Here is a 26042-nt window from a genome sequence, read left to right on the forward strand (position 1 = left end):
CTCTGCTTTGATCCGGACACTCTGCTTTAATCCGGACACTCTACTTTAACCAGGACACCGTTCTTTAATCTTAACACTCTACTTTAATCCGGACACTCTAACACTGACACTGTTCTTTAACCCTGACACGGTTCTTTAACCCTGACACGGTTCTTTAACCCTGACACGGTTCTTTAACCCAGACACTGTTCTTTAATCCTGACTGTTCTTTAACCCTGACACTGTTCTTTAACCCTGACACTGTTCTTTAATCCTGACACTGTTCTTTAATCCTGACTGTTCTTTAACCCAGACACTGTTCTTTAATCCTGACACTGTTCTTTAATCCTGACACAGTTCTTTAATCCTGACATTGTTCTTCACAGAGCCCTCGACAGAATATCCAGGGGTCAGTCAGGAGGGGCCAGGGGACACAGTTCAGGGGTCCCACTCCAACTCCAGCCTTTTCAATTAGGCTCTGGCCCTACCAGGAGGGATTTATGACACCCCCACCCCTCCAAATGGCCCAGGGGGCAACATCCCCCCCACACACACTATATCAAGCCTCCCAGTACACTCAAAAACAGTGACCTAAGGTACAAACGGTACACCTCCCAGGCCTTGACTAAAAGCAAACTATTGTCACACACACGCGCGCGCACACACACACACACACACACACACACACACACACACACACACACACACACACACACACACACACACACACACACACACACACACACACACAGAGGTACTGTGTTCTTCACATATAGAGGTCAGTGGTAATTATTTAGAACAGGTTCAGTTCAAAGGTAACCAATAAAAAAATCCAATATGGCAAATGTGTGGGTCCTAGTTATATCAATATACTGTATCATACAGAAACAGGACAGATGACAACCTAGACACGCGAGTGAAGCGATTGAAATCCCTGGTTTCTCCACATCCTGCAGCCTCTGGACGGCATCAATCTATAGGTGTTGATCATTAAATGAAGGACTAGCTGTGATGAACGAGTTCTTCAAAAAGCAGGAATCGGCTGCAATCTGAGTCCTGCAGGCGTTGATGGGGTCCATTTTAAGCCGAAAACGAATAACACGTCCCAAATGGCACCCTATTCCCTGTATAGTGCACTACTTTTCACCAAAGCCAAATGGGGCTTGGTCAAAAGTAGTGCACTATATATGGAATAGGGTGGCATTTGGGACGGTATCTATTTGTGACGTCTATAATGTTACGCTTTAGCCAGCGGTCTTCATTTTAATTAAAAATCTCTCACTCCCTAAGAGTTATGGAATGTTCTCTGAAGGCTGCTGGCAGGACTGTGAATGAAATACCACATAACAAATTGTGTGAGAGAATCAAGTAAGCAACAGCCAATAGCTACACCATCAACCGGGAATATGTGCCCAGAATATATCAACTTGCTATGCTTCGTTAACTAACACCCTCTGGTATGAAATGAGCCAAATATAACATATATTATATATAACTAACACAGATGTTATCTAAAATAGGGGTAGGGTTGTAGAGAATCCAAGAACCATGAATGTAATAAGAAATCTTAGGTGCCACTACAGAATGTTCGTCAGAACAAGGGAGAGGCGGATGTCCAGGTTAATGGAAGATGTCCACACTCACATACACATCACACACACATCTGACCATTCATGGTTAAGATAATGAAAATCAACTATGTTGTCGTATAGATGCACGTACAATTTAACATCAGACATACAGGGATTCAGTCTACAAAATGAAAAGTTGGAAAACTGTGGAAGTGCTCATTTATTTATTTATTTGACCTTTATTTAGCTAGGCAAGTCACTTAAGAATAAATTCTTATTTACAATGACGGCCTACCCCGGCCAAACCTTAACCCGGAAGACGCTGGGCCAATTGTGCGCCACCCTATGGGACTCCTAATCATGGCCGGTTGTAAAACAGCCTGAAATTGAACCAGGGTATGTAGGGATGCCTCTAGCACTGAGATGCAGGGCCTTAGACCGCTGCCCTGCTCGGTAACCCATCAGGATGGGGAAAGCACGTTTCTGACCACACAGCGTGCTGGGGTCATAGACTAACTGAAACTGAAGTCCCGGGAATCACGGCCACTGATAGGCTGAAGGTGATGTGGTAATAACTATTTGGCATGACCAATAAGACACTAACAAAAGTGGGGGTCCTCTGAATGGGAGACTAAGCTGCCCGACTAGAACAACCAGAAGGGATGGCTAGAATGAGCTGACTGAAGTTGGCCGTTTCAACATCTACCGTAGATAAAACAAGATGAATAAAACTGGTGGTTAAAAGATACCTACAGGACCTCAATATAATGAATCATGTCCCATTTGTAGTGATGTCACGTCAGCCATAGACTTCCCATGTCTGCTTGCTGTAAATAGTTTCAACAATATAAGGCTCCTGGTCATATTCCTTGACACCTGTGTTTAACGATTGTGTAATGATGACTATTTTGCAAATCATGTTAAAATGCTGTAAATGAGCGAATAAGAGAATGACCTGGTACCTCACTGACATCAGATAAGATCACTCAACCCAGGGCAACACAAGGTAATATACCCCCAATTACATAACCCTTCTACTTTACATTGGTAGAATAAATTCCCCTGCTTTATAACATATTCCGGTCACTTTTTACTGTAGCGATTACCGGAGCATAGGCCTTGCACTATGCAACATACATTTCCCTGTTCCCAAACCACTGCAGTCCGTCATCTTTATTCAAGTTCACTTTGCAAAGACCTCCATCACAGCTCCTGCTTTGGCTTAATAGACTGGAGTTCTCTCAATGTCACCATAACTCACAGAGCTCTACAATCCTCTGACCTGCAGATATTGTTCACCATGCTTCTACACTATGGAGTCTATATCAATTGGGACACAATAGCATTGAAGAGGTACTTCAAATATCACATCAGCATTTCCACTGTTGCAATAAAGACCAACACAAATATTGTCACCATTAGGGTTGCAACAATCCGAGAACTTTCCACAAGTTCCTCATTTTTCCCAAAAATCTCTGTTGGAAGATCCAGGAATCAGGAGGGGAAAACCAGGAAATCCAGAATCCTCCTGGGAAGGTTGCTGTATTTTTTCAACCCTAGTCACCATAACTCATAGTGCTACACTATTCCGACCTACAGCTATCGTTACCATGCTGGCCCCTTGCTCTGTAGAAACTGAGGATACAATAGCATTGAGGAGCTTCAAATGTCAGGCCAGCATTGCCACAGTAGCAGTGAGGGTCAATGAGGAGGACAATGGGGGGATGTTGTGAGGGTCTGGATTGGAGAGGCTATGCAGGAGGTGTTGAGGGGGACATGGCAGGCGTAGTGATGGGGGGGGGGGCAATGTTGTGGGGGTCAGCGGTGCATCTTGTTTATGTGTCCAGGTTGAGAGAAGAAGATGGAAGTAATGAATTAGAGTGGAGCCTGTGAGGCATTAGAGATTAGCCTGGAGAAAGTGTTCCAGAGAGGAAAGGGCAGGGGGTCAGGGGGTCAGAGGGTGAGACATATACCACCAACTGTTGTCACATACACTGCATGTTTATCAACCAGGGCTGGGGGACAATCTCTTATTGCAGGATGACGAGGAGAGATAACATACATGTTATAAGGGTTATAAACTGACCGGTATTGGACTGTCAGTCAGTTAGAATAGAAAATAATGGAATAGAATAGAATTGACATTATTTGACTGATAGAGCATGCAAATACATTTGGCATGCCAGTTATCTAAGGCATTAGCTTACAGCGTCAACACCGATGATCAATAGGACTGACAGGAAGAGAGACCATAGTCAGTGAATTCTGAGCAGATGCTCAAACAGGGAATAAATAATAATAATAATAATAATAAATTGTGTGACATGGGGAGGAATCCAGCGGCCCTAGCTCCAGCCGTGGGTCCTAGCCCTGCTCTGCTGCTCTGAGAGCAGATGAATAAAACAACTCTATAAATAAGTTTTCCCAAGGCAACATGGTCACAAACTCTGTGTGCTCCCTCTGATCCCTGAGGGTAAGAAACAAGCATGAGAGGGAGTAAAAAAAGAGAGATAGAGAGAGAGATAGAGGGAGAAAGAGAGAGAGAGAGAGAGAGAGAGAGAGAGAGAGAGAGAGAGAGAGAGAGAGAGAGAGAGAGAGAGAGAGAGAGAGAGAGAGGTCAATCTCAGAGGACTGAGTCAGAGAACTACAGTCATTAACACAGTGGCAGTACCTTTGTGTTTATGTCTGACAGAGATATTGTTATTCTAACAGTGAAACAATGTAGGGAGGAAGACCTCTGAAGGAGTCATAAAATCCAATGACGCCTCAGATGATCTGAATCTATCTGAGTAATAGGTGAACCGGCCGACCGATGTGCGTTGTTGTGGCTTGCTTTGACATCATTTCCTGTTGCTATGACAGTAAGTGATGGTAGCTTGCGTGAGTGAACCAGAACCATTCAGAGTGTGATGAGCTCATCTTTCATTTTATCTTTTAACATATACAGTATATCACATAAATATCTTATTGCGTGTCTGGTGAAAAACTTCAAAGTTGCGACCCCTAAGTTGGTGATAGCGGTTCTCTATAGGTGCTCTCCAGTGTCACTGCTCTGGAATGGAGACAGTCTGCCTCAAGTCTCAATTCCAATGTGATATCCGTGTGCCAACATGTTAAGTAAGTCAACCCAACTGTCATAACATCAGCACAATAATATGTGTCTTGTATATCATGCATCACAGGTGAAAGGTTACAAACAACGATAAACTGGGTGAACAAGATAACCAACATACAGTATATGAAGATGAGATGGTGGTCGACAGTGAAAAAGTGTAGGATGTGTTGTTCTCTTACACCTTGGGACAAAGCTGTCTGCTCTACGCTATTTGGCCATCATGGTCCATGGCTAATGTTATTAAACAGAGTGCTGCTGTGCTGCCTCTCTCTCTCTCCCTCTCTCTCTGTGTGTGTCTCTCTGACCTAATGATGATCACTGGTGTCAGCTGCTGCTAGCCTGCTACAGGCCAAGGGCATCTGACATTTTTAACCAGATTTGATTCTCCATCACTGTTTATCTCCCCTGTTGGGTCCTCTCCCTTTCTCTCTCCCGCTCTGTTTTCTCTTTCTCTTATTTTCTCTTCTCTCTACACCCTTCTGCACCCCTTCTATTTCTCATCTCTCTCTCTGTCCTGCGTCTCTCTCTCTCTGCCTTACCCATCTGTGTAATCCTCAGTATGTGTGATGATGATCATTGTCTAATCCTGTCCTCTCTGTCCCGTCTCAGATAAATGTTCCTCATGCTGATTTGTAGCCTGGCGGTCTCCTCTTCCTCGAGAAGAATAAACACAAATGACCGTAAATCAAATGGCATTTATTATGATAATATAAATTACCACACTTTCAGGTCATGTTTACATAATTAACATAGTTACATACTCATTTACATGTCTTATCCACTATGGTTCTGGTCTCAGGTTCAGGAATGGCTGAAAAAGCATACAGTGAATCTAAAATTGACCAACGCTCCCAACCGCCAGGCTCTGAGAGGTCCCCGAGTCTACCGTGTGAGGGATCTATCGATGTGCCCTTGAGCGGGGCACTTGACCCTGGTTGCTCCTGTGGGTCGCTCTGGATGGGAGTGACTGGGAGTGGATGGGAGTGACTGGGAGTGGATGGGAGTGACTGGGAGTGGATGGGAGTGACTGGGAGTGGATGGGAGTGACTGGGAGTGGATGGGAGTGACTGGGAGTGGATGGGAGTGACTGGGAGTGGATGGGAGTGACTGGGAGTGGATGGGAGTGACTGGGAGTGACTGGGAGTGGATGGGAGTGATGTTAAATGACTGAAATGTAATGTAAATGTTGAGCGGCTTCACTGAAAGTGGAGTGGATGGGAGTGATGTTAAATGACTGAAATGTAATGTAAATGTTGAGCGGCTTCACTGAAAGTGGATTGTATGTTTTTAAATCCAATAATAAAAACATCTATAAAATTAAAAAAAGCGGTCAGTTATTTCTGCCTGATGGCAAATAGATAAGGGAAGGGCTAAGGTTGATTCACTGAGTAAAATAAAAGGACAACAAAACATAGTTATCAAATAGATAAGGGAAGGGCTAAGGTTGATTCACTGAGTAAAATAAAAGGACAACAAAACATAGTTATCAAATAGATAAGGGAAGGGCTAAGGTTGATTCACTGAGTAAAATAAAAGGACAACAAAACATAGTTATCAAATAGATAAGGGAAGGGCTAAGGTTGATTCACTGAGTAAAATAAAAGGACAACAAAACATAGTTATCAAATAGATAAGGGAAGGGCTAAGGTTGATTCACTGAGTAAAATAAAAGGACAACAAAACATAGTTATCAAATAGATAAGGGAAGGGCTAAGGTTGATTCACTGAGTAAAATAAAAGGACAACAAAACATAGTTATCACTAACAGTGTTTATGGGTTGTAAATAAATACATCAAAAACATTTAAATTGTATAATACCCAGTATTAAGCACTACAACCAGAGATAACAATAAAAACAAATGTGCTGTAGGCCTGAGATACTGCAGAGGAAACGGGGGTAAACACATACTGTACTGTATATAGTAGAGTGTATACAGTGGAGTGTACATGACTGTGACAGAGTGCTTGACTGACTGAGCCTACTGTATTACCATTATGAAACCCATTGATTCCAATAATTGTTACAAATACAACTGCCATACTTAGATCATTAATCACTTTAATATATACAGCGCATTTGGAAAGTATTCAGACCCCTTGACTTTTTCCACATTTTGTTTACGTTACAGCCTGATTCTAAAACAGATTTTTTAACCTCATCAATCTACACACAATGCCCCATAATGACAAAGCAAAAACAGTTTTTTTGAATTTTTTGCAAATGTATAAAAAAAAACTACTGAACAGGTAAGTAAAACTCTGCTCGCTGGTCGTGGTGAAAAAAGTAACACTTCCTATTCTTTCAATGCATTTTTTCTGCAAAAGGTGGATGAACTGTTGGGCAAAAGAAAAAAGTGGGTAGACTGTGTTTACTTGTGTTTTCCTCCACTATACCACTGTTTTACTTGTAGCCTTCTAACCTTATTCTAAAATGTATTAAATCTTTTTTTTGTCACATCAGTCTACACAAAAAAACACATAATGACAAAGCATAAACAAGTTTTTAGAAATCTTTGCAAATGTATTAAAAATAAAAACTGAAATATCAGACACTTTACTCAGTACTTTGTTGAAGCACCTTTGGCAGCGATTACAGCCCCAAGTCTTCTTGGGTATGACGCTACCCAGCTTGACACACCTGTATTTGGGGAGTTGCTCCCATTCTTCTCTGCAGATCCTCATTTTAAGTTCTATCAGGTTGGATGGGGAGTGTTTCTGCACAGCTATGTCCGGGTCTCTCCAGAGATGTTCGTTCGGGTTCAAATCCGGGCTCTAGTTTGGCCACTCAAGGACATACAGAGACTTGTCCCGAAGCCACTCCTGCGTTGTCTTGGCTGTGTTCTTAGGGTCGTTGTCCTGTTGGAAGGTGAACCTTCACTCCAGTCTGAGGTCCTGAGCGCTATGGAGCAGGTTTTCATCAATGATCTCTCTGTACTTTGTTCTTAGGGTCGTTGTCCTGTTGGAAGGTGAACCTTCACTCCAGTCTGAGGTCCTGAGCGCTATGGAGCAGGTTTTCATCAATGATCTCTCTGTACTCTCTGGCACCATCCCTACGGTAAAGCATGGTGGTGGCAGCATCATGCTGTGGGGATGTTTTTCAGCGGCAGGGACTGGGAGACTAATCAGGACAGAGCAGACAGAGCATCTTTCCCTCGATCCTGATTAGTCTCCCAGTCCCTGCCGCTGAAAAACATCCCCACAGCATGATGCTGCCACCACCATGCTTTACCGTAGGGATGGTGCCAGGTTTATCACAGACGTGATGCTTGGCATTCAGGCCAAATAGTTCAATCTTGGGTTTATCAGACCAGAGAATCTTGTTGAATCTTGTTTCTCATGGTCTGAGAGTCCTTTAGGTGCCTTTTGGCAAACTCCAAATGGGCTGTTGTGTCCCTTTAACTGAGGAGTGGCTTCCATCTGGCCACTCTACCATAAAAGCCTGATTGGTAGAGCGCTGCAGAGATGGTTGTCCTTCTGGAAGGTTCTCTCATCTCCACAGAGGAACTCTGAGCTCTGTCAGAGTGACTATCGGGTTCTTGGTCACCTCCATGAGGAGGCCGGCTCTAGGAAGCGTTTTGGTGGTTCCAAACTTCTTCCAAATCATGCCCAATCAATTGAATTTACCACAGGTGGAATCCAATCAAGTTGTAGAAACATCTCAAAGGTCGCACCTGAGCTCAATTTCAAGTCTCATAGGAAAGGGTCTGTATTTCTGTTTTTATTTGTAATAAATTAGCAAAAATGTATAAAGACTTGTTTTCGCTTTGCCATTATACTCAGCTCAATAAAAAACATTACCCTAATAACAGAAAATGTACTCTGAATTAAAACATTACCCTAATGACAGAAAACATACTCTGAATTAAAACCTTACCCTAATGACAGAAAACATACTCTGAATTAAAACATTACCCTAATGACAGAAAACATACTCTCAATTAAAACATTATCCTAATGACAGAAAACATACTCTGAATTAAAACATTACCCTAATGACAGAAAACATACTCTCAATTAAAACATTACCCAGTACTATTGAGGATGCTGACTGAATCCCTTGAGATGTATTCTGATGCACTTATCCACTTAACACACGCACCACACAAATCTATGGACAGACACACACATACACACGCATGCACATCTACACATGTGTGCGCACATACAGTGGGGAGAACAAGTATTTGATACACTACGGATTTTGCAGGTTTTCCTACTTACAAAGCATGTAGAGGTCTGTAATTTTTTATCATAGGTACACTTCAACTGTGAGAGACGGAATCTAAAACAAAAATCCAGAAAATCACATTGTATGATTTTTAAGTAATTAATTTGCATTTTATTGCATGACATAAGTATTTTATACATCAGAAAAGCAGAACTTAATATTTGGTGCAGAAACCTTTGTTTGCAATTACAGAGATCATACGTTTCCTGTGGATTTTGGATTTTGGCCCACTCCTCCATGCAGACCTTCTCCAGATCCTTCCGGTTTCGGGGCTGTCACTGGGCAATACGGACTTTCAGCTCCCTCCAAAGATTTTCTATTGGGTTCAGGTCTGGAGACTGGCTAGGCCACTCCAGGACCTTGAGATGCTTCTTACGGAGCCACTCTTTAGTTGCCCTGGCTGTGTGTTTCGGGTCGTTGTCATGCTGGAAGACCCAGCCACGACCCATCTTCAATGCTCTTACTGAGGGAAGGAGGTTGTTGGCCAAGATCTTGCGATACATGGCCCCATCCATCCTCCCCTCAATACGGTGCAGTCGTCCTGTCCCCTTTGCAGAAAAGCATCCCCAAAGAATGATGTTTCCACCTCCATGCTTCACGGTTGGGATGATATTCTTGGGGTTGTACTCATCCTTCTTCTTCCTCCAAACACAGAGAGTGGAGTTTAGACCAAAAAGCTCTATTTTTGTCTCATCAGACCACATGACCTTCTCCCATTCCTCCTCTGGATCATCCAGATGGTCATTGGCAAACTTCAGGCGGGCCTGGACATGCGCTGGCTTGAGCAGGGGGACCTTGCGTGCGCTGCAGGATTTTAATCCATGATGGCGTAGTGTGTTACTAATGGTTTTCTTTGAGACTGTGGTCCCAGCTCTCTTCAGGTCATTGACCAGGTCCTGCCGTGTAGTTCTGGGCTGATCCCTCACCTTCCTCATGATCATTGATGCCCCACGAGGTAAGATCTTGCATGGAGCCCCAGAACGAGGATAATTGACCATCATCTTGAACTTCTTCCATTTTCTAATAATTGCGCCAACTGTTGTTACCTTCTCACCAAGCTGCTTGCCTATTGTCCTGTAGCCCATCCCAGCCTTGTGCAGGTCTACAATTTTATCCCTGATGTCCTTACACCCTCTCTGGTCTTGGCCATTGTGGAGAGGTTGGAGTCTGTTTGATTGAGTGTGTAGACAGGTGTCTTTTATACAGGTAACGAGTTCAAACAGGTGCAGTTAATACAGGTAATGAGTGGAGAACAGGAGGGATTCTTAAAGAAAAACGAACAGGTCTGTGAGAGCAGGAATTCTTACTGGTTGGTAGGTGATCAAATACTTATGTCATGCAATAAAATGCAAATGAATTACTTAAAAATCAAAGAATGTGATGTTCTGGATTTTTGTTTTAGATTCCGTCTCTCACAGTTGAAGTGTACCTATGATAAAAATTACCGACCTCTACATGCTTTGTAAGTAGGAAAACCTGAAAAATCGGCAGTGTATCAAATACTTGTTCTCCCCACTATACGCACATGCACACACACATGCCATGAAGAGAGTGATACGTCAACAACGCCAGGGGGAGATAGAGAGATGGAGAGATGAACAACAGATTCAGGGTAGGTCTCACTAAATGACTGGAACACATTAGAAAGCTGGATGTTTCTTCTCTGCAGCTCCCGACATTGACCTGGATGGGGAGAGGAGAGGATTACAGGAGGGTGGAGGTGTGTGTGTGTGTGTGTGTGTGCGTGCGTGCGTGCGTACGTACGTGTGGGTGTGAGAGAGGCCTCAGATGGACAGAGCAACTCTGCTGACATTCCATCAGAGCTTTAGGAGACCTGACCTGGCCCACCAGACAGACACACAGAGGTAGTCTACAGACAGGCTTCTCTACACCTGTCTGCTGCAGAGGGCCACTGGAGGTGTAACTATCTTCGTCAACACAGATTAAACATGAATGTCCTCATAAATATGTGGTGAGGACCACCTCTGAATGGCTTATGGATCTTTGTGTCTCTGTTTTGTATGAAGAGAGTTTGTGGTGATAGCCAAGCCACTCTCAGATGTTCTACCTCTGGCTGTGGGTTACGCTCTACTACCTCCTGAAACTCTAACACCAGTAATGCTATTCGCCGATGATGATATTAGTCTGACAAATGGAATACATCCTCCTAGACAGACGATCTGAGATACCAGAGGCCAGGCCAGGAAGAGATGGCCTATCTCTTTCCATTTGTACATATAGACTTTCCTTCCTGGTGTGATCTAAGTCTTCCTGACATGTGACATAACCGTAGCAGACACCCCAGAGCTGATAGCAGGGGAGAGTGGGGCAGGCTGGGTAATGATCTCTGGGTTTGTGGTCTGGTCTGATACCTCCAAACAAATACACTCACAGGATGTCAACAGCACCCTTCTGTGCTGCCTGCCTGGCTCACTTCATATAAATATTTAAACTCTCCAAAACTAGGTTGTCAGGCCTTTGGCTGGTTACAGAGCAAATAATTCATACAGTCTCCTGTCATGTCAAACACGTCCTGAATCCAAGTGTATGGAGCGGTGAGTTCCATATCCATGGCTTTCTAACAGGAGAAATAGTTATATTGTGGTGCAGGCAGCCCACTCCTCTGACATGTGTTACAGCTGTTCAGAACCCAACAACCAGAGGGGGTTTGCCGTGTCCATCGTATTGAGCAACGGGGCTTGGGGGTAGAGAGAGAGAGAGAGACCCAACCAAATCATGAGAAAACAAAAAGATAATTACTTGACACATTGGAAAGAATTAACAAAAAAACAGAGCAAACTAGAATGCTATTTGGCCCTACACAGAGAGTACACAGCGGCAGAATACCTTACCACTGTGACTGACCCAAAATTAAGGAAAGCTTTGACTATGTACAGACTCAGTGAGCATAGCCTTGCTATTGAGAAAGGCCGCCGTAGGCAGACATGGCTCTCAAGAGAAGACAGGCTATGTGCTCACTGCCCACAAAATGAGGTGAGTACTGAGCTGCACTTCCTAACCTCCTGTCCAAAGTATGACCATATTAGAGAGACATATTTCCCTCAGATTACACAGATCCACAAAGAATTTGAAAACAAATCCAATTTTGATAAACTCCCATATCTACTGGGTGAAATTCCACAGTGTGCCATCACAGCAGCAAGATTTGTGACCTGTTGCCACGAGAAAAGGGCAACCAGTGAAGAACAAACACCATTGTAAATACAACCCATATTTATGCTTATTTATTTTATCTTGTGTCCTTTAACCATTTGTACATTGTTAAAACACTGTATATATATAATATGACATTGGGATTGTCTTTATTGTTTTGAAACTTCTGTATGTATAATGTTTACTGTTCATTTTTATTCTTTATTTCACTTTATATATTCACTTGATATATTATCTACCTCACTTGCTTTGGCAATGTTAACAACACATGTTTCCCATGCCAATAAAGCCCCTTGAATTGAATTGAATTGAATTGAGAGAGAGGTTTCACCCCTCCTGTGATGGTTTCCCTACCATCTGTTGACAGGCCCATGGCAGAGCCAGCCAGCACTGTAGGAGAGCTGCCCATTTATTTTATCTAGCATTTATTTATACAGGTAAGTCAATCAAGATATTCTTATTTAAAATGACGACCTGTCAAAGGTGGAACAAAGGGATAACAGAGTGTCTACAGGCCTCACACTGTAAAGGTGAGGAGTATGTTTCACTGGCCCTACATGCCTCACACTGTAAAGGTGAGGAGTATGTTTGACTGGCCCTACAGGCCTCACACTGTAAAGGTGAGGAGTATGTTTGACTGGCCCTACAGGCCTCACACTGTAAAGGTGAGGAGTATGTTTCACTGGCCCTACAGGCCTCAGCAGCAGGAGAGGAGAGGCCCCTCTGGCCCTACACAGGCCTCAGCAGCAGGAGAGGAGAGGCCCCACTGGCCCTACACAGGCCTCAGCAGCAGGAGAGGAGAGGCGAGAGAGAGAGAGACGCAAGAGGAGAGGTCCTTATAGGCGTGAAAGCATGAGGGAACTCCCCGGCCTGGAGCTGTCGACTAGCTTCTAATTGACTGGGCTGGGGAACACAGAGCTCATTCACAGAGACTTCTCCTCTGCTATGTTTACTATAGGGCCAGGACTGGAGTCTCCTTCTCCTCTGCACTGTTTACTATAGGGCCAGGACTGGAGACTCCTTCTCCTCTGCACTGTTTACTATATGGCCAGGACTGGAGTCTCCTTCTCCTCTGCACTGTTTACTATAGGGCCAGGACTGGAGACTCCTTCTCCTCTGCACTGTTTACTATAGGGCCAGGACTGGAGACTCCTTCTCCTCTGCACTGTTTACTATAGGGCCAGGACTGGAGACTCCTTCTCCTCTGCACTGTTTACTATAGGGCCAGGGCTGGAGACTCCTTATCCTCTGCACTGTTTACTATATGGCCAGGACTGGAGTCTCCTTCTCCTCTGCACTGTTTACTATAGGGCCAGGACTGGAGACTCCTTCTCCTCTGCACTGTTTACTATAGGGCCAGGACTGGAGACTCCTTCTCCTCTGCACTGTTTACTATAGGGCCAGGACTGGAGACTCCTTCTCCTCTGCACTGTTTACTATAGGGCCAGGACTGGAGACTCCTTCTCCTCTGCACTGTTTACTATAGGGCCAGGACTGGAGTCTCCTTCTCCTCTTTACTTTGTTTACTAGGCCCAAACCAGTACAGGACTGGAGTCTCCAGTCAGTCTACAGTCCCTCCTCTGGAACATTGCATTCAGTCTGGACATCCATCAGAACCACAGCTCCAACACAGCCCCAGCCCTATACAGCACTCTCCACACAGACACGTTGCATTTCTACACTAACCAAAATAAACAGCGGAAAGAAATACCATAAGTCTGCCACACTATTTATACCAGAGAGGCTGAGAAAACACTTACAAACCGGCAAACAATATGAAGTAGTGTAAAACGTTGGGAAAGGAATTGCCTACTGTTACGGTCCCACAGTATATACGTAGATGGAGCATATGAGAGCTTTAAGCCCCCACCTAGCAGTAAAACAGTATGGATGTACACCAGCCCCTACGACAGCAGCAGTAAGACAGTACATATGGATGTACCAGCCCCCACCCAGCAGTAAAACATTATAGATGTACACCAGCCCCCACCTAGCAGTAAAACAGTATAGATGTACACCAGCCCCCACCTAGCAGTAAAACAGTATGGATGTACACCAGCCCCCACCCAGCAGTAAAACAGTATGGATGTACACCAGCCCCCACCTAGCAGTAAAACAGTATGGATGTACACCAGCCCCCACCTAGCAGTAAAACAGTATGGATGTACACCAGCCCCCACCAACAGTAAAACAGTATGGATGTACACCAGCCCCCACCTAGCAGTAAAACAGTATGGATGTACACCAGCCCCCACCTAGCAGTAAAACAGTATGGATGTACACCAGCCCCCACCAGCAGTAAAACAGTATAGATGTACACCAGCCCCCACCCAGCAGTAAAACAGTATGGATGTACACCAGCCCCCACCCAGCAGTAAAACAGTATGGATGTACACCAGCCCCCACCAGCAGTAAAACAGTATGGATGTACACCAGCCCCCAACCGGCAGTAAAACAGTATAGATGTACACCTGCCCCTACGACAGCAGCAGTAAGACAGTATAGATGTACACCAGCCCCCAACCAGCAGTAAAACAGTATGGATGTACACCAGCCCCCACCAGCAGTAAAACAGTATGGATGTACACCAGCCCCCACCAGCAGTAAAACAGTATGGATGTACACCAGCCCCCACCAGCAGTAAAACAGTATAGATGTACACCAGCCCCCAACCAGCAGTAAAACAGTATAGATGTACACCAGCCCCCAACCAGCAGTAAAACAGTATAGATGTATACCAGCCCCCACCAGCAGTAAAACAGTATGGATGTACACCAGCCCCCACCCAGCAGTAAAACAGTATGGATGTACACCTGCCCCTACGACAGCAGCAGTAAAACAGTATAGATGTACACCAGCCCCCACCCAGCAGTAAAACAGTATGGATGTACACCAGCCCCCACCTAGCAGTAAAACAGTATGGATGTACACCAGCCCCCACCTAGCAGTAAAACAGTATGGATGTACACCAGCCCCCACCTAGCAGTAAAACAGTATGGATGTACACCAGCCCCCACCTAGCAGTAAAACAGTATGGATGTACACCAGCCCCCAACCAGCAGTAAAACAGTATAGATGTACACCAGCCCCCACCTAGCAGTAAAACAGTATGGATGTACACCAGCCCCCACCTAGCAGTAAAACAGTATGGATGTACACCAGCCCCCAACCAGCAGTAAAACAGTATAGATGTACACCAGCCCCCACCTAGCAGTAAAACAGTATGGATGTACACCAGCCCCCACCAGCAGTAAAACAGTATGGATGTACACCAGCCCCCACCCAGCAGCAGTAAAACAGTATGGATGTACACCAGCCCCCACCATTTTTAAAACAGTATGGATGTACACCAGCCCCCACCAGCAGTAAAACAGTATGGATGTACACCAGCCCCTACGACAGCAGCAGTAAAACAGTATGGATGTACACCAGCCCCCACCCAGCAGTAAAACAGTATAGATGTACACCAGCCCCCACCCAGCAGTAAAACAGTATGGATGTACACCAGCCCCCACCCAGCAGTAAAACAGTATGGATGTACACCAGCCCCCACCCAGCAGGAAAACAGTATGGATGTACACCAGCCCCCACCCAGCAGTAAAACAGTATGGATGTACACCAGCCCCCACCAGCAGTAAAACAGTATAGATGTACACCGGCCCCCACCTAGCAGTAAAACAGTATAGATGTACACCAGCCCCCACCTAGCAGTAAAACAGTATGGATGTACACCAGCCCCCACCAGCAGTAAAACAGTATAGATGTACACCAGCCCCCACCTAGCAGTAAAAAGGTATGGATGTACACCAGCCCCCACCAGCAGTAAAACAGTATGGATGTACACCAGCCCCCACCCAGCAGTAAAACAGTATGGATGTACACCAGCCCCCAACCAGCAGTAAAACAGTATAGATGTACACCAGCCTCCACCTAGCAGTAAAACAGTATGGATGTACACCAGCCCCCACCTAGCAGTAAAACAGTATGGATGTACACCAGCCCCCAACCAGCAGTAAAACAGTATAGATGTACACCAGCCCCCACCTAGCAGTAAAACAGTATGGATGTACACCAGCCCCCACCTAGCAGTAAAACAGTATGGATGTACACCAGCCCCCAACCAGCAGTAAAACAGTATAGATGTACACCAGCCCCCACCTAGCAGTAAAACAGTATGGATGTACACCAGCCCCCACCTAGCAGTAAAACAGTATGGATGTACACCAGCCCCCAACCAGCAGTAAAACAGTATAGATGTACACCAGCCCCCACCTAGCAGTAAAACAGTATGGATGTACACCAGCCCCCACCAGCAGTAAAACAGTATGGATGTACACCAGCCCCCACCCAGCAGCAGTAAAACAGTATGGATGTACACCAGCCCCCACCAACAGTAAAACAGTATGGATGTACACCAGCCCCCACCAGCAGTAAAACAGTATGGATGTACACCAGCCCCTACGACAGCAGCAGTAAAACAGTATGGATGTACACCAGCCCCCACCCAGCAGTAAAACAGTATAGATGTACACCAGCCCCCACCCAGCAGTAAAACAGTATGGATGTACACCAGCCCCCACCCAGCAGTAAAACAGTATGGATGTACACCAGCCCCCACCCAGCAGTAAAACAGTATGGATGTACACCAGCCCCCACCCAGCAGTAAAACAGTATGGATGTACACCAGCCCCCACCAGCAGTAAAACAGTATAGATGTACACCGGCCCCCACCTAGCAGTAAAACAGTATAGATGTACACCAGCCCCCACCTAGCAGTAAAACAGTATGGATGTACACCAGCCCCCACCAGCAGTAAAACAGTATAGATGTACACCAGCCCCCACCTAGCAGTAAAAAGGTATGGATGTACACCAGCCCCCACCAGCAGTAAAACAGTATGGATGTACACCAGCCCCCACCCAGCAGTAAAACAGTATGGATGTACACCAGCCCCCACGACAGCAGCAGTAAAACAGTATGGATGTACACCAGCCCCCACCCAGCAGTAAAACAGTATGGATGTACACCAGCCCCCACGACAGCAGCAGTAAAACAGTATGGATGTACACCAGCCCCCACCCAGCAGTAAAACAGTATGGATGTACACCAGCCCCCAACCAGCAGTAAAACAGTATAGATGTACACCAGCCCCCACCTAGCAGTAAAACAGTATGGATGTACACCAGCCCCCACCTAGCAGTAAAACAGTATGGATGTACACCAGCCCCCAACCAGCAGTAAAACAGTATAGATGTACACCAGCCCCTACGACAGCAGCAGTAAGATAGTATAGATGTACACCAGCCCCTACGACAGCAGCAGTAAGACAGCATTCTGGAAAGCCCGTTCATTGAAAGATGCTCCTCAGAACAGTCCCACAGTCCATAGGGGAAACTGGAGCAATGTTCCCTCTAAACTGTGCCCGTGCGCAATTACACAGTAGCCCAGAGACTGCCACACAGCTCCCCTAGGACTGCGCAGAAGAAATATCAGCCCTCTGAGAGAAGCACAAGATTGAAGAGGGTTTTTTTTCTTTGTAGAGTTCTTTTGCTTTGATGTGGCAATTGTGATGAATCAACGCAATATTAGCCATCTTCAATGCAACATACCGAAACAAAATGAACTATGCAAAATATTTTGTTGTAGGCACAATGGATCGGAGTATGATTCTATTGTGCAAGACTCAGCCCCTACTCTGCACAGACGGGTGCGGCATATCCAATCAGAGCTGCAGCAGGCCCATACGCAAATAGACCATTGCCATATATGGATCTGTGCCATTTACTTTAAACTGGACTGTGTTTACAGCATGAGTGGTTTTGAGGAGATGCGCTTGTTTTGAGATCCAAGCAAGAGCTGCATGTAGGCATGTTTGCACATTTTGTTCATATCCTTGGCTAATTAGTGAGTTATTGGTCCAGTTATAGATCATTTGTAGTCAGCTATAGGGGAGTGATTGCTTCCTACAGGAGCACAAAACGTGACATTTCTAGACATCTTTGAAAAGCAAGTCAGGTAAAGAGCTTTTTTTTGTCTTAAAGAGCCAGTGTTGTATTTTGAGGCAGACTTGAATAAGCTAAGTAGCTAATAGGCAGATGGTAGCATCATTTGTCTGATTCTCTGCAATAATGGTGTGGGAATAATAATGCATTTTATTTTGTAAAGTGGTTTCTTGCATCAAACAACCCAACAACATTTTCGGTCACATCCTTGTCTGAAGGACAAGTGGATAAACAGGTTAATGTCAAGCCCTGCATGTTTTTTTTTCAAAAGTCTCATGGGATGTAGGCCTACATTGAACACCATACACTGTCTGCTACTGTAGGCTGAATGATAGAACAGCTATTTCCATGTTAAAATGTTATGTGATGCATTTTCTCCATCGTTTTTGATGGTAGGCCACTGGTAGGCCTATATTATGATCAAATAGCAACAGTAGCCTGTTTGGCCACTGTTAAAACTGCAACTTAAAGCGGGACAGCCTCAGTGTTCAAAGTAAACGGCGCTGGAAGAATTATCACAACGTTCAAGTTTGTGCTCAGCAGACCTGAAATGTCCTCAGTGCTGGAGAGCTGTCTAGACCCCATAGAGCAGAGCACTCAGTCTGCTGAGCGATGGAGGAGTGGAAGGGAAGAGGGGAGAAGTGAGTGGGGGGGGAGCAAGGGGTGTTGGGTCCCACTGGGGCCTCACCTGAAGCCTAAACAAATTCAATCTAACCCCTTTACCCTCCAGCCTTACTGCTCTGACCTTGCTACACATATACACGGCCCCCTTCAAAACAATAGCCTGAGCAGCCAGCCAGGCAGTCACTCTCACTGTCACACAGAGACTTACACATAAAGAATGAGAGTCTGTGAATGGATGGCTGTGTGCACTTAGAGCTGTACACACTGAGGCCTGGGCTGGATGATAAATTGACAGCAGCTCCGTTAGGATGACAGCAAAACCCTGGTTCCCCACTACACGGCCTGGTAGCTGCCTGCCTGGAGGGAGTACATGTTTTGGATTTTGCTGGGGGGCTGTGGGGCCTGCCAGCTGCCATTGCAGAGGGGGGAGAGAGAGATGGGGAGAGAGTGAGCGAGAGAGAGGGGGGGGGGGGAGAGATGGGGGGAGAGAGAGAGAGAGAGAGAGAGAGAGAGAGAGAGAGAGAGAGAGAGAGAGAGAAATATAGAGAGAGAAATAGAGAGAGAGAGAGAGAGAGAGAGAAAGAAATAGAGAGAGAGAGATGGGGAGAGAGAGAGAAATAGAGAGAGAGAGAGAGAAATAGAGAGAGAGAGAGAAATAGAGAGAGAGAGAGAGAGAGAGAGAGAGAGAGAGAGAGAGAGAGAGAGAGAGAGAGAGAGAGAAATAGAGAGAGAGAGAGAGAGAGAGAGAGAGAGAGAGAGAGAGAGAGAGAAATAGAGAGAGAGAGAGAGAGAGAGAGAGAGAGAGAGAGAGAGAGAGAGAAAGAAATAGAGAGAGAGAGAGAGATGGGGAGAAAGAGAGAAATAGAGAGAGAGAGAGAGAGAGAGCAGAGAGGAAGTCACAATCAGATGAGCTCCTGCATTTTTCAGCATTTTCTTTAAAAAAGATAGATTAGGAGTTTGATAAACTTAGATTTTTTGTCAGGAACACATACTGGATTCTACCCTCTACAACATAACCCCTACTTCAAATCAAAACTTAAAACCTACAACCTGATTTTGGACGGAATTACGGAATCACCTGGAAGGTTCACAACTACCAAGATTTGTTTCTCTATACAGCAAATTCTCTGGAAAACAACAGAAACCTGAAAACACCATCCAACCTGGAACTGAGTGAGTAATGCTTAGTCTGAAACTATATTTTTTTTTTCCAAAAGCCAAGAAGAAAAATACACAACATTACTTTATAAGGATTTCTAACTCTAATGCCTAGCTTGATACAGCTTCAAATAGCAATGACGTGTCAAGTGAGAGGTGTCAAAGCTCATTAGCCCAACAATGGCAGGAGAGTCACACAGTCTACCCCAACCAAATGGAGAGGCCTTAGAAGCTCCCTCCCGCTGTTCAGAGGTTATTAAAATACAGTACCCTGTGCATGTAAAGAATGATAAGGGAAGAAAAGATTACAAAATGAAGCTCCTTATGGAAAATCAAGAGACACTTTTTGCTGACTATTACAAAAATGGGAACATCAGCAACCTTATCTTCCACACAAACCATCCCCTGGCATGGCACAGTGCTATATTAGCACACTACCCCTCTGTTACGAGAGGGGGGATTAACGAGGGGTGGAAACTCAGAATACTTGACAACGAGGACTCTGAGTTAAGTAATATAAATATCTATAAGTCTGGAACAGTGATGGTACAGCGTAACCACAAACAGTTTCAGCTGGACTTTCACCTAATCAAAGAATTAGCTCAGCAGGAGAAACTCTCCCTTGATAAAGATACCCCCACCCCGAGAGGATCAGACCAGACCTCTTCATTATGTAACCCCACAGATGAGCAACCCCCAGCGGAGGGTCAACCTCCCAGCACAGATTACCACTCCCTCATTGAAATGAAGGACAAATTCACCCAGCTGGAGATAAGGCAGGTGGAGCTGGAACAGCAGGTGATTACACTTCAGTCAGCACAGACCCAGACAACAGTCCAGCACAACAACAGCCCCTTAACCAGACCCGGAGAGCTGGAGGTGGACAGAGACATATCTGCACTTTGGACAGTGGTGAGACAAATACAACAGGAGAAAGAGGAGCAGAACAGAGCACTAGAGGAGAGTATCAGACTGCTGGTGGAGGAGAGGTTGAGGGGGATGGAGGAGAGGGTGAGGGGGATGGAGGAGAAGTTGAGGGGGACGGCGTGTGACAGAGAACAACCCACTAGAGAGGTGGCCACCCCCACAGAGAAGCCAGCAGAACAGCCCACCTCAGCACCCAACAAAAGTCTCGACACCACAGCAGAACAGTCCATACCAGACCCTGACCATAGAGTCGACACCACAGCAGAACAGTCCACACCAGACCCTGACCATAGAGTCGACATCACAGCACAACAGACAAATGAAGAACCCCAAGCCCAGAGGCTCTCACCCCCTCTGAGCACCCCCCCTGTCAGCCACCCTGATAGCCCTTCTGTCAACCCCCCCACACCCACTGAGGACAAACACAAGACACAGATTGTACTACTTATGGACTCAAATGGGAAATATATAGAAGAAAAAATACTTTTTCCCAAACACAGTGTGTCTAAACTCTGGTGTCCAAACACCCAGCGTGCCCTAGACCTTCTGTCTGAGGCCAAACTAGGCTCACCCAGCCACATAATAATACACACAGGCACAAACGACCTGAGAGCACAGCAGGAAAGAGTGGCCACAGCACTGAAGGGAGTGATTGAAAAGGCTTCTTCTACTTTCCCCAACGCACAAGTGGTTATCTCCACCCTGCTACCACGAAAAGACTTCCACCCCGCCACAATACAGCGGGTAAATGCAAGTATTTCCCGTGACTGTGCCTCAAAACCAAACGTTTTTCTGGCCCACCACTCCACCCTGGACTTGAACAGCCTCTATGAGGCTTGAACACCTCTACAAGGCAGCAGTGCCCACCTTTGCCCGGACTCTAAAGGACATCGCTCTCAAACGTATCCCCAACACTCCACACAGGAGCAACAGATCAATAGACACCCCACCCAGACCAGCGAGACACCCTCCCAGATCTGCAGGACCTCCCCCTGGACCTACACATAGAGGACCCACGCCAAGAGGAATTACACCCGGACCACAGTACACTCAGACACATCCATACCCCCACGCCAACCAATCAACACCCCCCCACGTCAACCATGCCCACACTCCATTTAGGCCCCCTCAGATCAGACCTATGCCACTCCTGCCCACCCCATGCACCCCACCCCCGCAAAGAGGGCCTCAACATGGAAGCCACACATACGCCCAGGTAGTGACAGTCCCAACCCCCACCAAACAGTCCCAACCCCCACTCTCACACTCGCCCAAGCCAATGGCATGTACCAGATGCTCAGCAGGCTCTGCTCACACTTACTGGCCTGAGGCTAAACCACGACCAACAACATTGGACACTCTATGGAACAAAAAGCCTTCACTATATTATCCTGGAATATCCAAGGCCTGAGGTCATCTGCCTTTGGCCTAAAGAGCAGAAACCCGGACTTCACCAAAGAAATCGGTAATACAGACATTGTCATCCTGCAAGAAACCTGGTATAGAGGAGATGGACCCACTGGTTGCCCTCTAGGTTACAGAGAGCTGGTAGTCCCATCCACCAAACTACCAGGTGTGAAACAGGGAAGGGACTCAGGGGGTATGCTAATTTGGTATAGAGCAGACCTAACTCACTCCATTAAATTAATCAAAACAGGAACATTCTACATTTGGCTAGAAATTCAAAAAGAAATTATCCTAACAGAGAAAAATTTCCTCCTGTGTGCTACCTATATCCCCCCACTAGAATCCCCATATTTTAATGAAGAAAGCTTCTCCATCCTGGAGGGGGAAATCAATCACTTCCAGGCCCAGGGACATGTACTAGTCTGTGGTGACCTAAATGCCAGAACCGGACAAGAACCTGACACCCTCAGCACACAGGGGGACAAACACCTGCCTGGAGCTGACAGCATTCCCTCCCCCATATGCCCCCCTAGGCACAACTATGACAACATAACCAACAAAAACGGGTCACAACTCCTGCAGCTCTGTCGCACGCTGGGTATGTACATAGTCAACGGTAGGCTTCGAGGGGACTCCTATGGTAGGTACACCTATAGCTCATCTCTTGGCAGTAGTACTGTAGACTACTTTATCACTGACCTCAACCCAGAGTCTCTCAGAGCGTTCACAGTCAGCCCACTGACACCCCTATCAGACCACAGCAAAATCACAGTCTACTTAAACAGAGCAATACTCAATCATGAGGCATCAAAGCCAAAGGAACTGAGTAACATTAAGAAGTTTGGAAACCTACCAAAAAACAATTAGGCAACAACAAATTCAATCCCTCTTAGACAATTTCCTGGGTAAAACGTTCCACTGTAATAGTGAAGGTGTAAACTTGGCAGTAGAAAATCTTAACAGTATATTTGACCTCTCAGCTTCCCTATCAAATCTAAAAATCTCAAATAGAAAACCGAAGAAAATTAACAATAATGACAAATGTTTTGATCAAGAATGCAAAAATCTAAGAAAGAAATTGAGAAACCTGTCCAACCAAAAACATAGAGACCCGGAAAACCTGAGTCTACGCCTTCACTATGGTGAATCACTAAAACAATACAGAAATACACTACGGAAAAAGAAGGAACAGCATGTCAGAAATCAGCTCAATGCAATTGAAGAATCCATAGACTCTAACCACTCCTGGGAAAATTGGAAAACACTAAACAAACAACAACACGAAGAATTATCTATCCAAAATGGAGATAAACCACTTCTCCAATCTTTTTGGCTCTATAACAAAGAATAAAGAGCAAAAACATATACATGATCAAACACAGATTTTAGAATCAACTATTAAAGACTACCAGAACCCACTGGATTCTCCAATTACATTGAAAGAGTTACAGGACAAAATAAAAACCCTCCAACCCAAAAAGGCCTGTGGTGTTGATGGTATCCTCAATGAAATGATCAAATATACAGACAACAAATTCCAATTGGCTATACTAAAACTCTTTAACATCATACTTAGCTCTGGCATCTCCCCCAATATTTGGAACCAAGGACTGATCACCCCAATCCACAAAAGTGGAGACAAATTTGACCCCAATAACTACCGTGGAATATGTGTCAACAGTAACCTTGGGAAAATCCTCTGCATTATTATTAACAGCATACTCATACATTTCCTCAATGAAAACAATGTACTGAGCAAATGTCAAATTGGCTTTTTACCAAATTACCGTACAACAGACCACGTATTCACCCTGCACACCCTAATTGACAATCAAACAAACCAAAACAAAGGCAAAGTCTTCTCATGCTTTGTTGATTTCAAAAAAGCCTTCGACTCAATCTGGCATGAGGGTCTGCTATACAAACTGATGGAAAGTGGTGTTGGGGGTAAAACATACGACATTATAAAATCCATGTACACAAACAACAAGTGTGCGGTTAAAATTGGCAAAAAACACACATTTCTTCACACAGGGTCGTGGGGTTAGACAGGGATGCAGCTTAAGCCCCACCCTCTTCAACATATATATCAACGAATTGGCGAGGGCACTAGAAAAGTCTGCAGCACCCGGCCTCCCCCTGCTAGAATCCTAAGTCAAATGTCTGCTGTTTGCTGATGATCTGGTGCTTCTGTCACCAACCAAGGAGGGCCTACAGCAGCACCTAGATCTTATGCACAGATTCTGTCAGACCTGGGCCCTGACAGTAAATCTCAGTAAGACCAAAATAATGGTGTTCCAAAAAAGGTCCAGTCACCAGGACCACAAATACAAATTCCATCTAGACACTGTTGCCCTAGAGCACACAAAAAACTATACATACCTTGGCCTAAACATCAGCACCACAGGTAACTTCCACAAAGCTGTGAACGATCTGAGAGACAAGGCAAGAAGGGCATTCTATGTCATCAAAAGAAACATAAATTTCAACATACCAATTAGGATTTGGCTAAAAATACTTGAATCAGTCATAGAGCCCATTGCCCTTTATGGTTGTGAGGTCTGGGGTCCGCTCACCAACCAAGACTTCACAAAATGGGACAAACACCAAATTGAGACTCTGCACGCAGAATTCTGCAAAAATATCCTCCGTGTACAACGTAGAACACCAAATAATGCATGCAGAGCAGAATTAGGCCGATACCCACTAATTATCAAAATCCAGAAAAGAGCTGTTAAATTCTACAACCACCTAAAAGGAAGTGATTCACAAACCTTCCATAACAAAGCCATCACCTACAGAGAGATGAACCTGGAGAAGAGTCCCCTAAGCAAGCTGGTCCTGGGGCTCTGTTCACAAACACAAACACACACTACAGAGCCCCAGGACAGCAGCACAATTAGACCCAACCAAATCATGAGAAAACAAAAAGATAACTACTTAACACATTGGAAAGAATTAACAAAAAAACAGAGCAAACTAGAATGCTATTTGGCCCTACACAGAGAGTACACAGCGGCAGAATACCTGACCACTGTGACTGACCCAAAATTAAGGAAAGCCTTGACTATGTACAGACTCAGTGAGTATAGCCTTGCTATTGAGAAAGGCCACCGTAGGCAGACATGGCTCTCAAGAGAAGACAGGCTATATGCTCACTGCCCACAAAATGAGGTGGAAACTGAGCTGCACTTCCTAACCTCCTGCCCAATGTATGACCATATTAGAGAGACATATTTCCCTCAGATTACACAGATCCACAAAGAATTCGAAAACAAATCCAATTTTGAAAAACTCCCATATCTACTGGGTGAAATTCCACAGTGTGCCATCACAGCAGCAAGATTTGTGACCTGTTGCCACGAGAAAAGGGCAACCAGTGAAGAACAAACACCATTGTAAATACAACCCATATTTATGCTTATTTATTTTATCTTGTGTCCTTTAGCCATTTGTACATTGTTAGAACACTGTATATATATATAATATGACATTTGTAATGTCTTTACTGTTTTGAAACTTCTGTATGTGTAATGTTTACTGTTAATTTTTGTTGTTTTTCACTTTATATTCACTTTGTATGTTGTCTACCTCACTTGCTTTGGCAATGTTAACACATGTTTCCCATGCCAATAAAGCCCTTGAATTGAATTGAATTGAGAGAAATAGAGAGAGAGAAATAGAGAGAGAAATAGAGAGAGAGAAATAGAGAGAGAGAGAGAAATAGAGAGAGAGAGAAGGAAAAGAAAGGATGTGGGGATGATGAAGCATGCAGGCAGCCATGGCTCAGATTTCCTGTCTATGATGTAAGGCCTGCCTGGATCGATGGCTCCACTGGGGCCAGGCCCAGCACACT

This window comes from Oncorhynchus kisutch, linkage group LG3, assembly GCF_002021735.2.
Source record: "Oncorhynchus kisutch isolate 150728-3 linkage group LG3, Okis_V2, whole genome shotgun sequence".
Classification (NCBI taxonomy): Eukaryota; Metazoa; Chordata; class Actinopteri; order Salmoniformes; family Salmonidae; genus Oncorhynchus; species Oncorhynchus kisutch.